This window comes from Cannabis sativa, chromosome 3, assembly GCF_029168945.1.
Source record: "Cannabis sativa cultivar Pink pepper isolate KNU-18-1 chromosome 3, ASM2916894v1, whole genome shotgun sequence".
Taxonomy (NCBI): Eukaryota; Viridiplantae; Streptophyta; class Magnoliopsida; order Rosales; family Cannabaceae; genus Cannabis; species Cannabis sativa.
Window position 1 is genome coordinate 27760728 of NC_083603.1, and position 17925 is coordinate 27778652.

Genomic DNA, 17925 nt, shown 5'->3' on the forward strand with positions numbered 1-17925 from the left:
GACCGCAAACAAAAAAGATGCAAATACTCAAAGTGTTCCTCCCAAGCACTACAAGAATGCCAACTTCTGCCGGTGCTATTTAGTAATGTCAACCAATGTCGGCGCAAGTCAACAAATGCGCCGGCAAAGGAGGTCAACTTTGTTTTCCCACCTTAACCTTTAACCGGCGCTAAATATCACCGGCAATAGACAATATTGCCGGCGAAATCCACTAATTGCGCTGGCAAAAGTTGGCACCAAACGTCCAAAAGGTGAGAATTGTTGGCAAACTTTTGTTGGCACGCTTACATGCGCTGGTAAAACTATTTATTTATTTTTTTAATATTATTTACTTTTGCCGGCGCCTAAATGCACCGGCAAAAGTTTGGGAAAAAAGGTGGTCAACTTCCCTCGCAGTGGAAAAAACGTGCGCACAAAAGTAGGTGGGGACTTTTGCCGGTGCAATTAATTGCGCCGGCGAAAGTGGTGTCGTTCTGACCAAAGGACACGTTACATCAGTTTTCACTTTTGCTGGCGCATAATACTAAAAAAATTGGCGATCAACTTCCTGCCCTAATGAAAACGTGGCAAAAATTAGGTGGGAAACTTCTGCTGGCGAACCCATTTGCGCCGGCAAAAGTACTAACTTAAATGAAACGCAACGTTCCATTTAGTTTTTATTCAGCTTAGACTTTTGTCGGCGTATCTAATTGCGCTGGCAAAAGTCCAGGCTGAATAAAACCTGGGACGCACCCCTTTCCCCCATTTTTTCTCTTTTCTTCTCTTTCTTCCTTCTTCGTTTTCTCTCTGCGTGTTCTCCGAGCACCACCGCCGGCCGCCCCTTTTTCCCCTCAAATATCATCATTTTTTGGTATTTTCACCAAGCACCACCCCTAATATTCATTTTATTCTTTTTTTTTTTCATTTTTTCTCATTTTTATTCCAAAATTTTTCCCCTCAAAAAACTTTTACCGAAGCCCGCCGCACCTCCGGCCACCCGGTGCCCGAGCCGTCGCACCTCCGTAATGCATATTTCCGGTGAAGGTAATCTCTATTTTAATTATTTTAGTATTTATTTATTTTAGTTTTCATTTGGGTTTATATAGTATTTTTAGGTTATTTGTGTGTAAATTTGTGTATAAAATTTTGTGTTTTTTTTTTAGTTTATATATGTTTTTGTTTATAAATATGTGTATATATTTTTTAGGTTATTTATGTATAAATTGTGTATATAAATATATATGTATATGTATATATATGTAATGGTATATATATATGTAGATTAATTTATATATGTATAAATGTATATATATATATATATGTATATGTAAATGTTTATATATGTATATTAAAATCCTAATATAAATTAGTATATAAATAAATGTATATACATATATCACGTCAAAAAAAAATATATATACATATATATAATATATGTTATATCTATAATATAAAATATATGTTATATATTATATATGTTATATTATAATATATATTATATATATTATACATATATGTTAAATATATATATTATAACAGATTTACTTTTAATTTTATTTAGTTAATATTTAATTTTTTTGCTAAATAGGTTTTTGGTATTCGTTTGCTCGGTGTTTGGTAAAAATCACTTCTCGTTATATTGGAAGGTTAGTATGCTTATGTTATATTATTTATAATATTAAAAAAAAAAGTTTACTTGAAAATGCATATTAGTAGAGTATCAATATCTTATATATTCATCCATAGTGAAGTAGGTTCTGTGAAAAATATACTGCAGTCGAATGGGCGGCAATAATTAATATGCATGTAAATTGTTTTGGTATTGTGTTTGTGATTTTTGTGTAGGTGTTATAAATTTGGAAATGATTAATTGTAAAGTGTTATGCTATCGAATTTTCGGTAGCATAACATTTTCAATTTGATAATAGTTTTTATTTAAAAAATAATTAGAACACCATTAATATCATAGATATCATAATAGGTTAAATTTAATATGCATGTAAACTATTTTGGTATTGTGTTTGTGATTTTTGTGTAGGTGTTATAAATTTGGGAATGCTCAATTGTAAAGTGTTATGCTGTCGAATTTTTGGTAGCATAACATTTTCAATTTGATAATAAGTTATATTTAAAAAATAACTAGAACATCACTAATATTATAGATATGATAATAGGATAAAAATATTGGTAATAGTTTATTTTTGAAAAATAATTACAACATCACTAAGTAAATTTAAATTAAAAATTGATAATTTAATTAGTTAAGACTTCAATTGTAACACAAATTCATTTAAATAACTTGGTAATTTTAAAATGTCACAAATTTACTTATTACTAAATAATAATTATAAACTTTATTAAGTTAAAAATTGATAATTTAAAAACTTATTAATTAATTTGAAATTTTTCATTTATATTAGTTATAATGTTACATAAATTGTTAATTTAAAGAAATTAGATAATTAAAAAAATAATTAAAGTTGTGACAAAAAAACTATATTTGTCACTAATAGGTGAAATTCATTAATTAAGTTAAGTTTTCATAAATTAAAAAGACCATAATTGAAATGAAATTTTTTTGAATTAAAAATAACATTCAACATTGAATTAATAATAACATTAATAAAAGTACATAGGTGGTACATAAAATAGCATAAGACATTATAAGATACCATAAGACATTTTAATATAGCATAAAATGAAATTCTTATCCTGAATTGATTTCTTTGGTTATAAACCAAAGATAGGATAGAACAATTTTGTTTGTATTATCACATAGTGATAATTTATTTCACACACACATTTTTCCTTAGACCCGTTTGGAGAGGCTGAGTCAGTAAGGACTCTTAAATACGCTTCTCCAAATTATCCAGGACTTTTTATGTCCACATGGATAGTTTGGGCTTGTTTTATACCTATAGTGTGATCTATTGCTCATTTGATTATTTCTTTGTTAAAGATTTCGGTACACCATCTCATTGCATGTTCTTGTAAGTTGACATACTTGGTAATAGTTTGCTTACTTATGAGAACTGTAGGGATGTGTTCCCGAAATTTTGAAAAAAAAAAGAAGCAATCTTAAGAGAATAGATTGCACTATATGTATATCACAAACCTGAATGGGATAGGTTCTTTAGCCTTTTAGAAATTGAGTGACAAGGTGGAGTAGGACACATTTTCAACTTTAATTTAAATTGTGTGTTTTCATATTGTGTAGCAATATGTTGAGCGACAGAAGTTGGATGACTTCAAACAGACGATCTCTAGAGTTTCGTAGGGGTGTGGATGAGTTTGTTGGAGTTGCTCAAATGCAAATAAATTCTGCCGGAGTTACATGATGCCCTTGCATGAGATGTCTGAATGTGAACTTTGAAACTCCCGATAATATTAGGGTACATCTGTTTGTGCACGGCATCCAACTATCGTACACGACCTGGTATTTTCATGGGGAGTCGTTCACGCAACCGGCTGTAGAAATATTAGACAACGAAGAAGAAGAAATGACAGATGTAATGGCAGATATTTTAAGAGAAGATCCTAGTTCTGACGATCCAAGTTCTACCACTGCTTCCTTTAATGAGCCCCCTATGAATGGTGGTGGAAAGTACGACGATTTGTTCAAGGATATGGAAACTGAATCGTACCCGGGTTGCAAAAAATCAGCGCTCAACGCGTTGGTGAAGCTGATGCAGTGCAAAGTTCTCAAATAAGTGGAGTAACCATTCTTTTGATATTATACTCGCCATATTGATTGAGTTATTTCCAGAGGGTACAAAATTACCCAAGTCCCATTACGAGTCGAAGATGAAATTGCGTAACCTTGGTTTGGGTTATGAAGCCATTGATGTATGCAAGTATAATTGTGCCTTATTTTGGAAAGAGAATGAAAAAAAAGAAGTATGTCTGATTTGTGATGAGAGTCGTTGGAAAAAGAGAAAGGGAGACGGAAAAAAAAGTTGCTAGAAAAGTTTTGCGATAGTTTCCTTTAATTCCGAGACTGAAGAGGTTATACAGTTCAAGACACTCGGCAGAAGACATGCGCTGGCACTACTCTAAGAGACCTAAAGAGGATGGCGTGCTTAGACACCCTTCAGATGAAGAAGAGTGGAAGTAGTTTGACAGACGTCATCCATCCTTCGCACTTGAGCCTAGAAATGTGAGATTGGGATTGGCCACCGACGGGTTCAATCCCTTTGGTAACATGAGTAACGATTACAGTGTGTGGCCTGTTATTTTAGTCCCGTACAACTTACCCCCGTGGAAGTGCATGAAACCTGAGTCGTTGATGTTGTCTCTTTTGGTGCCAGGACGCACTGCCCCTGGAAAAGACATGGATGTTTTCATGAGACCATTGATTGATGAATTGAGGGAGTTGTGGGATTCAGGTGTCCAAGCTCAAGATGCTTACAACGGGACTGTGTTCACACTGAGAGCTGCTATTTTGTGGACCATTAATGACTTCCCGGCGTATGCAATGATGTCTGGATGGAGCACCAAAGGGTACAAGGCGTGCCCCACCTGTAACAAACACACTCCTTCCATTGGATTACGCAGCAAGATTGGTTATGTTGGGCACAGAAGGTTTCTTGAAATGGATGATACAAGGCGTAGAAGTAAAAAATACGATGGAAAAATTGAGAAAAGACCACCTCCTCCACAATTGTCGGGGGACGATATTTTAGCTCAGCTTGAGCAGTTACAATTTCGTTTGCCTAGAAAACACAAGCAATTTGGTGGAGTCAAACGTAAACGTTCTGTAGCTGAGTTAAATTGGTCAAAGAAGAGTATATTTTTTGAGCTAGAGTATTGGAAGGACTTGTGTCTCCGACATAATCTTAACGTAATGCATATCGAGAAAAATGTGTGTGACAGTGTACTTGGAACTTTATTAAGTATCGAGGGGAAGTCTAAGGACACAGACAAGGCAAGATTGGATTTAGAGGACCTTAAAATACGTCGTGAGTTGTGGTTATTTGAAGACCGTAACAGGAATTTGAGGAAACCGCATGCTAGTTACACACTTACTCTTTCTGAACGACGTGAATTTTGTGGATTTATTAAGTCTGTGCAGTTCCCAGACGAATTCACTTCAAATTTAGAGAAAAATGTCAATGAGACTGAAGACAAAATTTTTGGTCTGAAGTCTCACAATTGTCATGTGTTGCTACAACGGTTGATGCCCGATGGCATTAGAAAGTTCTTGAAGAAAGAAGTTAGGGATACAATAATTGAGCTGTGTGTATTTTTCCGAAAATTGTGTTGTAAAACATTGAATGTAACAGACTTGCAGATCATACAAAAAAGTATTCTAGACATTCTTTGAAAATTGGAAACCATTTTCCCACCAGCATTTTTTGACATAATGGTTCACTTGGTGATGCATTTACCTAAAGAAGCGATACTTGGGGGACCAGTGCACTTCAGGTGGATGTATCCAATTGAACGAGCCATGTCTGTGTACAAACAATATGTCAAAAATTGTTCTCGACCAAAAGGATCTATTTCTGAAGCTTATGCAGTTAACGAAGCCTTAACCTTTTTGTTCAATGTACTTCCGGGAAGTAGAAACTCGATTTAATCGTCAAGATCGAAATAGTGATGTCCTCCCAAATAAGCCTGAAAGGGAATTCTCTGTATTTAAGCATGTTGGGCGACCAATTGGTCAAAGGACCATTGTTGCTTTACCAATGCAAGATAAATTGAAGGCAGAGTGGTACATTCTCAACAATTGTAATGAAGTGGAGAAGTATATCACGTAAGATTACTTTTTTCATATTCAATTTAGTTCTCTTTAGTGACGACATTATCTAACATTTTCTCCATTTTTCATGTAGTGAGCATAGGAACGAGCTACAACTTAGGGGTCATCAAAATCTTGACACAATTCAAGAGAATGAGTTTCCTAGTTGGTTCAAGTCTCGAGTAAGTATTGCTTTCTACTTATTTTGTTATTAAAATACTGTGTATTAATCTAGCATCAATGATTAAATTATTTTTCTTAATGATAGATCAATCAACTCCAAGCAGATAATCCTGCAGAAGTATCAGATGAGTTGTACGCCATCGAAAATCCCTCTAACCCAACATGTTATTGTTATCCTGGATGTATTGTTAACGGTGTTAAATTCTTAGTCGAGGATCGGGATGAAAATCATAAGACCCAAAACAGTGGTATTTTGGTGCCTGGAGAGGATGGTAATAATTTTTATGGCGTACTCAAACAAGTGTACGAGTTCACTTACTTGAAGGATTGTAATGTTATTATTTTAGGTGCAAGTGGTGGGACACAAACGGTAACAGGACAGAAAGTGATGGTTTTTTCACTAGGGTTTGCGTTGCCCGTGAATGGTACCAAAATGAACCATTCATACTTGCATCCCAAGAAAAATTAATATATTACATTCCTGACTTGAAGAATGGAGTTGATTGGAACCTTGTCAATTTTTACACCCCTCGCAATGTCTGAGACTTTTCGGATGAGGATGATGATGAGACCACGACTATACAAGAAAGAAACTCTTTAGGAATTTCTTTAGTCGTTCAACTTCCACAGTTGGATGATGTTCAAATATGTTTGTGATGATGTTGACCCAATTCAAGTGATCAACATGGGTCGTCATGAACAGTCTAACCCTGAAGATTTAGATGGCTTCATTGTTTATAGTGATGATGAAGACACTAGTGATAGTGATAATGAAAATAATGTAGATGTTAATGATGATGATAATTATGATGACTTGTATACTTTCAAGTATTGTAATATAGACGCCATTGTTGATTCAATGAAATACATGCCTCTTTCGTCAATAGTATGATTAATTAATTATTCGTAGCTTGTATTTGTAGAATGGCTGATGCAGGTTCAAGTGGTGGTCAGAAAAAGGGAGTTAGGGGAAAGTATAAGGGAAAAAAATATTGAACAAGAACTGGCCAAGCTGCCACCAGGTCAAAAATTGAAATTTAGATTTCATATGGCGACTGGGGCCCCTGTAGATGACTATGGCAACAAGTTTAACAATTACATAAAGTTTCTTGTTCGCAATACTATTCCTATGAACAAGTTTGAGTTCGAGGACGTTGAGGCTACACTCATTCAGACTATATGGGATAGAATAGCGGTAATATTTTAATTTTTTTAATAATACATCAAACGAAATCATTATATAAAAAATACAGTATATATGACTTTGGTATTTTTTTTTTCAGACCAAGTTTGAGTTGCCAACTAATAATCCTATGTTCGTGGATTACGTCACCAAATCTATGTCAAAAGGATTACGTGACTGGAGATCAGACACGAAGAAGGCATGGAAGGAGAATATTGAAAAATATGGGGAGGAAGAAGCGAACAGGAGATCACGTCCATATATGGTGACACCGGAGGTGTGGGCAGAGGTTATCGCATACTGGAAAGACCTGAAACAACAGGTATTAATTGAAAGTCTCAATATTTTTTCTTATTTACTTAATATTTTTTTTCTCAATTTGCTAACAATAACTATACGTTAAATTATAGGCAAGAGCTGAGCAAAATGCAAAAAACTGAGATAACATGAAGGTTCAATGTGGATGGGGATCTAAGACCATAGTTTCGACCATTGTCAGCGGGCTATGAAATTTTCAATATATGATAAAAATATGGTTCAATTGGAAATTTTTAATAATATTGTTCTAATTCCAATTTTGTAAAAAAATAGGCTAATCCGCAGACGGGGGAGCTTCCCAGTGCTGTGGATACATTTGCAAAGGTCCACTGCAAGAACAATAAGTGGCGCGACGAGCACACACAACAACTGCACGTAAGTAACTTTATATTTTTAATAAATTAGTTTTATAATTTAAATTTCTTTCACTCTAACAGTTTCATTATGAAATTTTTTGCAGGCCAAAATGGCTGAGATTCGTGACACTAACCAACGCCAGTTGATGCCCCCTGCCAGTACAATGTCGACCCCACCCAATTTCCTGCAGATACGCATATTATGACACATGTATTGGGTGAGCGGTCACACCACTTGAGAGAAGTCGGCCCGTTGCCAAGACTTAAGGCGGGGGCAAAAAGAGCAACTCCCAGGCCAGGTGCATCCGGGCAGGCCAGTGTCACTCAAGAGGAATATGAGGCACTGAGGTGAAGGGTGGAAGAACAAGAGGCACAGAATGAGTGGCAACAACAGATGATGACGACTCAAAATCAGATCATGAGTGCGTTCCAACAACAAATGATCCAATTGGCCAGCGCTGTTCCAGGATTTAACATGCCGAATCTACCTCCGATTCCACCATTTTAGCCTTGTGGCCATGCAGCTGGTTCCTCCTCACAGGCTGCCCCTCCCGCTGATGACGAAGATGATGCTGTTGATTTGTAGTTTTTTTGACTTTATAGTGTAGATTGTTGGAAATTATTTTACCAGGATCTTAGATCTACTCACAAGTATGTTTATTAACATCCTAAATATGAACTTTCTAAAACGATAAATTAAACACATATAAAGTTTAAGAAACCTTACATTGGGTGCAGCAGAATAATATGACTCCCTCCGTTCAGATATCTAGCCCTTGATTCCTTTCTGTAGCAGAGCATTATCAATATCTGAACCTGGATCTCTTTCTCTGAATCTTTGATGCTGAAACTCCTTTGCTGATGATCTTTCTTCACGATCTTCCTCACTATGATTGAGGTATTGCTTGATGTGTGTGGGCACTACTCTAATCACTAAGGATTTCGAAATTCAAAGGAAGAAGAAAGAAGAAGTGGCAGCTAAAGATAGGGAGAGAGAAGGCTCAGTTTTTCTGAATCAGAAAGTCTGAAGAAAAGTCTTATTTTTCTGAATCAGAAAGTTTGAAGAAAAGTCTTATTTTTCTGAAGCCTTCACTATCTATTTATAGCATTCCACTAGGGTTAGATTTGAATTATATGGCATTAAAATAATGAAAAAATCAATTTAAAAACCTACAATAGGTGGCCGGCCAAGCATTAGTGGATTGGGCCTTGGGCTTTGCAATTTTGCAATTTTAACACCTTTTGTATCTGATTTTCTCAAAAATGCCAATTTCCTAATTCAAACATTTAAATGCCAATTCTAACTATTTAATAACTATAAATAATTATTAAATAATATTGTCATTTATCATATTTATTAATTGAACCATACAAAGTATCATAATTAAAAAATATGCCCCTATAAAACTCTTTCTTTACAATTTCGCCCTTACTTAGTGAAAAATTCACAAATAGACATAGTCTAATTTGAGAATTATAATTGATTAATCAAAACCAATTACATGAGTCTTACAAGCAATATTATCTCAACTAGTGGGGGGACCATGGGTCTATATAACCGAGCTTCCAATAAGTAGATCAAGAATTTCGCACTAAAATTCACTAACTTATTAATTCTTCGTTGAATCCACGCATAGAACTTAGAATTGCACTCTCAGTATATAGAATGCTCTATATGTTCCACCATATAGACACATCATTAGTTATCCATTGTTATAATCCTAATATGATCAATGATCCTCTATATGAATGATCTACACTGTAAAGGGATTAAATTACCGTTACACCCTACAATGTATTTATTCCTTAAAATACTTGACCCCGTATAAATGATATTTCAGCTTATGTGAAATGAGTACTCCACCATTTATGTTCGTTTGGTCAAGCTCGAAGGAGATCATCCTTTGCTTACTATTCGCCAGATAGAAGCTATAGATTCCATGTTTATGATAGCGCTCCCACTCAATTGCACTACCGTGTTCCCAAAATGTACGTATCACCCTGACCTAAAAGTAGGCTTAACTAACAAATCAAAGAACACGAATAGCCTTTCAAGATTGAGCCTAATCATAACAGGATTAAGAACATTTGATCTAGGATCAACTAGGCGATATTGACTTGAATAGATATTACGGTAAGTTTAATAAATCTAAGTCAAAGTTCAATATCGGTCCCTTCCGATGCATACTCCATGCATCCAACCTGAGCTTTACTTTAACCAATGTTCTGGAAAGAACATAGTATTTCTCCAAATACAAGTAAACTCTTGTTGTAGATTATCATATCAGTAAAACCCTGTGTCTGATAAATCTAGGAAACTTTATTCACATAGTCATGTTTACTTTCCAATGTGTTGACGGCACAATAAACAGGATCAAGTATGTGAAAAGGGTTTCAGATGAATTTATACATTATGTACATATAATCATGAAATAAATCATGTGAACCATGCAACATTAAATGTTATTTCTGATCTATATTAATAAGCAAATCTGATTATATTGAAATGAGTTTTATTTAGGGCATAAAACCCAACATAGATATTACTGTTTATGAATTCAGAATACTTTTACTTAGTTTACGACGATTAATATATATATAGTTTTGTAATAATATTATAAATGTCGGTTTTATAATATATTTGATATTATATTTAGTATTATTTTAATTTTTAATTTAAAAATTAATTTATAAATAATTTTTTTTAAAAAAAAACTTTTGCCGGCACCTAACATGCGCCGGAAAAAGTATTATTTAATTAAATAAAAAAAATAAAAAATACACTTTTGTCGGGGCATATGTCGCCGGCATAGATAAATTTTTAATTTTAATTATTTTTTTTATTACCGTTTTGCCGGCGACTAAACTTGCCGGCAAAAATAAGGCGCCAAATGCCCTAATCCCCGCCAAAACTTTTGTCCGCGCGTTACGTTGCCGGCAAAACATCGTCAGAGACACATCAGCCGGCGGACGTATTGCCGGTGAGTCCATTATATCGGCAAATAAATGCGCCGGTGTAAGTACCTTTGCCGGCGCAAGTCATTATGTCACCGGCAAAAGGTCATTCGTCGACGAGCCATTGCCGGCAGCTTTTGCGACGATAAATGGCGCCGATAAAAGTTTGCCGGCGAGTTACACATACTTTTGCCGGCGAGCTTAAGTGCCGGCAAAAGTAGCTTTTCTTGTAGTGAAGGTTCACGATTATGCGAATTTCAGGCTTATTCTCTCCTGAGAATTACCCAGTTTTCAGTAGACAAATAAAGTTCTATATGAATTCCCTACAAATGACATACATTTTCCATTCCCTAAAACACAAAATGCAAATTATTTCTCGTAAAACAGAAGAAAAATTCGCAAAAGTTTCGAAAACACACCTTGAGATTTATCGATTCCTTCTTTGATCAGTTCCAATTGCCTCTAAAACTTAGAAAGTTCAAATTTATGGAGAAAGGAGAATAGAAATTTAGAAATGGATTTTGAATCTTTGAAACTTCAGAGAAAGAGGGGAAGAGGAGAATGAAAATGAGAGGGAAAGTATGGAATAGGTTCGTATTATGAGGTTTAAGTACCATTATCTCTCATTAATTGGGATTATGACATGTGGCAAAAGGAATGCCTAAGGCCATCCCATCTAATGGTTATCCATGGGCACGCCTACATGATATCCGAAGAGTTTCGTGACATGGAACCCTAGATAGGATCAAATGTAATAATTACAACCGTCATTTTTTAAAACCCTCGATGGGACAACCAAAGGTCACCACCTCATGACATCTCTTTGCCTGTCTCTCGACTATAGTTTCCCTCATGACCGCATTTGTTAGTCGCGAAACTAGTTGTATGTGTTATAGTGAGATTTTTCTCACCTAGAAACTCGAGATCAGACTCCTATTAAAAAGACACGCGTACTCACTTTCCTCAAGGAAAGATGAGATGTCGATGAGAGACCTCTCAGGTACGAACCTCGCCTAAACCAGACTCAGCGAGATGATGCGAATATGATCGAGTCTAATCGCATTCGTATGGCTCACGTTATGTAGGACCAAAGAACGATTCTAAACTCGCATACATCAGGATATATGCGAGTATCACCGTGATCCTCCTACGAAAACAAAGAGATTAATTCTCCATATTACGAGCTGGTCCCATAGACCCAACTGCCCTGATAAACCGATATAGGCTCGCATGTCTTAGTTCTATCAGCTTGTTATAAGATGTCCATTTAAGCGAATCCAAGAGGACGCAAACATCCTAGACTCGACTAATCTCAAATGCATCCTAAGCCTGCGAGCTTATGCTAGAATATGAACAGCCAACTCGCACTATAAAAGTCGCATACGTTGCTGTATTTAGTGAATTAAACTGAGAATCATTTTTCATTTATCATGTTTACGTTTTTTGGTTTAATTATTGTAATTCAATGTATGAACGAATTGATAATGAATTCAATCCTTGTGTAAATGATAGGACACTGGCTTTGTATATAAATGAGTGATCCGCCGTGAAATAAATAAGAGAGAAATCCTTGCAACAGTGGATTAAGCAGACTGTGATCTGGCTGAACCACTATACTCTGTTGTGTTCATTTTATTTCTAGTTTTTGCTAAAGTATTTTGTGTTAATGATTCAAATACTCGCCATTCTGGATTGAGTACTCGAGTATATTCCTTATTTATTATTGTTATTATTTATTTTTGGTGTTGTAAAAATTCCTTCAACAACAAAATGGTACATTTATGGAAGAAAATGGTACATTTATGAAATGAAATAGCTGGTTTCCTTTTTCAATTAGTTAGTAAGTGATTCTTTTGATAATAAGATATAGTTGTTGAGGTGTCACGTTATTAGAATTCTATATAATTACTCAACGTTATTTATGTTAGGCTAATTAAGATTTTTGCCCCCTGAACTTTGACATGTACCAAATTATGCCCCCTTAACTTTTAAGGTCGTTAAAAATACTCTCTGAACTACTATGATTGTTGGATTTAAGGATTTTTTTCTAATTTTAGTAAAAAAGTGTAACATGGATGAAAGTCCAATGGGCATGATTTAGTACATGTCAAAGTTCGAGGGGCATGATTTGGTAGATATCAAAGTTTGAGGAGCATAGTTTAGTATATAAACAAGGGATATTGGCGGCTAAATCACCAGAACTTTACTGTTTGTAACACTTAACCACAAAAACTGAATTTTTGGCGGCTAAACTACCTAAACCCTGGTTCCGTTTTGCTCTGCACACCTCCGTCCAAAAATCACAGTTAAGTGCCACGGTGGACTGTCCACATGTACACACTTGTACACATGACAAGTTTTTAGTGGTCCACGTAATATTAGTTTTAAAAAATAATTATAAATATTTTTAAAAAAAATTAAAAATCATAATTTTTTTTTACTTTTCTTAATTTAAAAAAAATTAAAAAATTATTTTTTTTTTAACTTTTTTTTTTCTTTTTCTTCTTCTTTATGAAGGATTGTTGTTATTGATGCTGTTAATGGCAGAACCCCGAGCCCGATTGAAGAGAGCAAGGTCATCTTTTTCATAGTATAATTTTATTTAAATAATTAATTAGGATTAAAACCACAAATTTCGAATAATACGAAAAAGAAAGAGGTGAGAAATTTCTTTCTTTATTCATCTTTCCTCACATTCCACCCTTTTTATTTATTTATTTATTTATTTATTCATAAATTATTTATCTGTTAATCTTTTTTTCCATAACCACAAAATCAAAGCTCCAAAACCCTAGAATTTGGGGAAGATGGAGGGGAAGCGTGATGATGTTGATCGAACGGAGAGTAGCGATTACGCATCGGATGACGAAGGAACCGAGGACTACCACCGCGGTGGCTACCACGCCGTTCGAGTCGGCGACGCCTTTAAGAGTGGTCGATATATCGTTCAGAGTAAGCTCGGTCGGGGCCATTTCTCTACTGTTTGACTCGCCTGGGATACTCAGCAATCTGTACTTCTCATTCCTTTCTTTTGTTCTTCTGTCTCTTTTATTGATTTGATTTTTTTTTCTTCCCGTTTCCTGGAAAAAGAAGAAAAGGAAAAAAGAAAAAAACTTTGCTATATATTATGGAGTTAATATGCTTGACTAGTGGTATAATTAGTGTTATAATTGGTTGCCTATGAAAAAGAAGAAGAAAGAAGAAAGAAGAAGAAAGAAGAAGAAAAAGAAATAAAATCTAAAAAAAAAATTAATTTTTTAATTTTTTTAAATTAAAAAAAGTAAAATGAAAAAAAATATGAATTTTTATTTATTTTTTAAATATTTATAATTATTTTTTAAAATTAATATTACGTGAACCACTAAAACTTGCCAAGTGTACAAGTGTGTACACGTGGACACATGGACAGTCCACCGTGACACTTAACTGTAATTTTTGGACGGAGGTGTGCAGAGTAAAACGGAACCAGAGTTTAGGTAGTTTAGCCGCCAAAAATTCAGTTTTTGTTGTTAAGTGTTACAAACCGTAAAGTTCACGTGGTTTAGCCGTCAATATCCCTATAACCAATCACTAAAATAGTAAAATAGAATTAAATTAGACAAAAATCCTTAAATATAACAATCTCAATAGTTTATTAAGTTAAATTCTCTTAATTTACCCCACAGGGAGTTATGAGGATTTGATTTAATAGTGTTATCACAAATTTTAATTAAAGATAGATTTCATTCCTCCATTAATCTAAATTAAATATTTCATTAAATCTATCATAAAGTTCATATAATTTTATTAGATTTAAAATTTAGCCCACAGGCAATTTTAGATTTAATAAAATTTTCATCTTCATCATGTTTCTACCTTGGTAAAACATGAATTCATTAAAGCCTCAATTCTTTTAACATCTAAATTTTTGTAATCCTATTCTTGCAGCTATTTCATCCACCTCTAAATACGCTGAAATCACTAGTGAAATCCCTGAGCTTAGGAGTGACAACTTCAAAATTTGGAAGGAACGAGTTCTTCTCCACCTAGCTTGCACTGACATGGATTATGCAATAAGGAAAGATGAAACAGCTGCTATCACTGATACTAGCACTGCTGCTGAGATTGCACTACGTGAAAAGTGGGAGCAATCTAATCGTCTTTGCATCATGTTCATTATGTCCAGAATTCCTATGGGAATGCGTGGATCGGTGGAGCCACCTGAGAAGGTGAAAGACTTTATCAAAGTTATGGATGAGCAGTTTGACACTTCAGATAAATCTTTGTTCATCAACCTCATCCAAGAGTTCTCGTCCACAAAACTCACCGGTGTTAAAGGAGTTCGAGAACACATTTCTAAAATGAGGGACATCACTGCTCATTTGAAGAAACTCGACGTTATCATTCCTGATACCTTCCTGGTTCATTACATCCTTCACAATCTTCCTCCACAGTATGGGCCTTTTAAAATTTCCTACAACACACATAAAGAAAAATGGACTATCAATGAATTGATGACCATGTGTGTTCAAGAGGAAGCCAGGCTCCTACAGGAGCAAGGAAAAAGTGTTCACCTAACCACTCAACCTAAGAAACGCAAGCCATTCAAAAAGAACAAAGGGAAAAAGCCCATGGCTCCCAAGGCTGCCATAAAGAAAGATTCCATCAAATGTTTCTTTTGTAAACAAAAGGGACATGCGAAAAAGGAGTGCAGCCAGTTCAAGAAATGGATGGATGACAAAGGTAATCCAATTTCCTTAGTATGTTATGAATCTAATATGGCTAATCTTAATCTTAACACATGGTGGATTGATTCCAGTTCAACAATTCACATAACAAATTCCTTGCAGGATATTCAAAATCTAAGGAAGCCAGTGGCAAGTGAGCAAAGCATCTTATCTGGAAACAAGATGGGCTCACATGTGGAAGCTATTGGAACATGCAATTTAGTTTTAAGTAATGGTTTTATTTTAAAGTTAGAAAAGACCTTTTATGTACCAAGTTTCTCTAGAAACTTGATTTCAGTTTCAAGACTTATACCCTTTGGTTTTTCCTTTACATTTTCAGACAAATATTTCAATTTATATTATAAATCTGAATGTGTTGGAAATGGTATTTTGTCTGATGGTCTTTACTGCCTTAATTTACAAAATAATACCACTAATAATGTTATGCATGTTCGCGCTGGCACTAAAAGATGTGTTATGAAAGAGGATTCCTGTACATTGTGGCACCGGAGATTGGGACATGTCTCCATTGATAGAATTAAAAGGTTGGTAAAAGATGGGGTACTCAATACCTTAGATTTTACTGACTTTGATACTTGTGTGGATTGCATTAAGGGAAAGCAAACCTCCAAGTCTGTCAAAACTGGTGTCCATAGGAGTTCTGAAATATTAGAAATCATACATACTGATATATGTAGTCCAGATATGGAGTCACATGGTCAGAAATACTTCATCTCATTCATAGATGATTACTCACGCTACATGTATATCTACTTACTTCATAATAAAAGTGAAGCATTAGATGTCTTTAAGATATTTAAAGCTGAAGTAGAGAAACAATGCAACAAGCAAATTAAGATAGTGAGATGAGATAGAGGAGGTGAGTATTATGGTAGATACACAGAAGATGGACAAGCACCTGGTGCATTTGCGAAGTTTCTTGAAGAAAATGGGATTGTTGCCCATTACACCTTGCCCGGTACACCCGAGCAAAATGGTGTTGCAGAAAGAAGAAACCGAACATTAATGGACATGGTGCGGAGTATGCTTAGTAGCAACTCTAACCTTCCTAAATCCTTGTGGACTGAAGCATTAAAGACATCCGTGTACATATTAAACCGAGTTCCAACAAAGGTAGTCTCAAAAACTCCTTTTGAATTATGGAAAGGTTGGAAACCAAGTTTGAATCATGTACGCATTTGGGGATGTCCATCTGAAGTCAGAATATATAATCCACAAGAGAAGAAATTGGACCCAAGGACCATAAGCGGATTCTTTATAGGGTACGCTGAAAAGTCTAAAGGTTACAAGTTTTATTGTCCATCTCATAGCACAAGAATTGTGGAATCAAGGAATGCAAAATTTCTTGAGAATGCCTTGATCAGTGGGAGTGATCAATCAAAGGACTTAGGTCCTGAGATAGATCCTTCAGAACCTTCCACTTCAAAAGCAAGATTGATAATGGTTAACACTCTTGTAGTTCAAACGAATGTTGAACAACCATTACCAATCACTGAAGATCCACAAGTTGGTAATGATAATCCAGTAGATCAAAATGTTCAAGAGTTGCCTGCAACTGTTGAACAACCCGCCGAACTCCGCCGAACCAAACCGTCGCTCCCCAAGAGCCTGTTGGTGAAGTCTTATGAAGATCTACTAGACCTATCACACCAAAGATTTACAAAGACTATGTTGTGTATTTATTAGAATCTGATATTGGAATTGGAAATGATCCAGAAACGTTTTTACAAGCTATGAACAGTAGAGAATCAAAATTGTGGTACAATGCTATGGATGATGAAATGAATTCTATGAGGTGCAACGAGTACGGGAACTTGTAAAGTTACCTAATGGGGCGAGAGCCATTGGCTGTAAATGGGTCTATAAAACTAAGAAAGACTCATTAGGCAACACTGAGAGGTACAAAGCGAGACTTGTTGCTAAAGGATTCACTCAAGAGGAAGGAATTGACTATACGGAGACTTTTTCTCCTGTATCAAAGAAAGATTCCCTCAGAGTCATCTTGGCATTAGTTGCTCATTTTGATTTAGAGCTGGAGCAGATGGATGTAAAAACTGCTTTTCTGAATGGTGATCTAGAGGAGGAGGTATACATGAAACAACCAGAAGGATTCTCCTCTAGTGAAGGTCAGGATTTGGTATGCAAGCTCAAGAAGTCCATCTATGGATTAAAACAAGCATCCCGCCAATGGTATTTAAAATTTCATGATGTCATCTCTTCCTTTGGATTTGAAGAGAATGTCATGGATCAATGCATATACCTGAAGGAAAGTGGGAGTAAAATTTGTTTTCTTGTTTTATATGTGGACGATATTCTTCTTGCATCCAATGATAAAGGGTTGCTACATGAAGTGAAACAATTTCTTTCAAAGAACTTTGAGATGAAAGACATGGGTGAAGCATCCTATGTCATAGGCATTAAGATTCATAGAGATAGATACCGAGGTATCTTAGGTTTATCTCAAGAAGCCTACATCAACAGAGT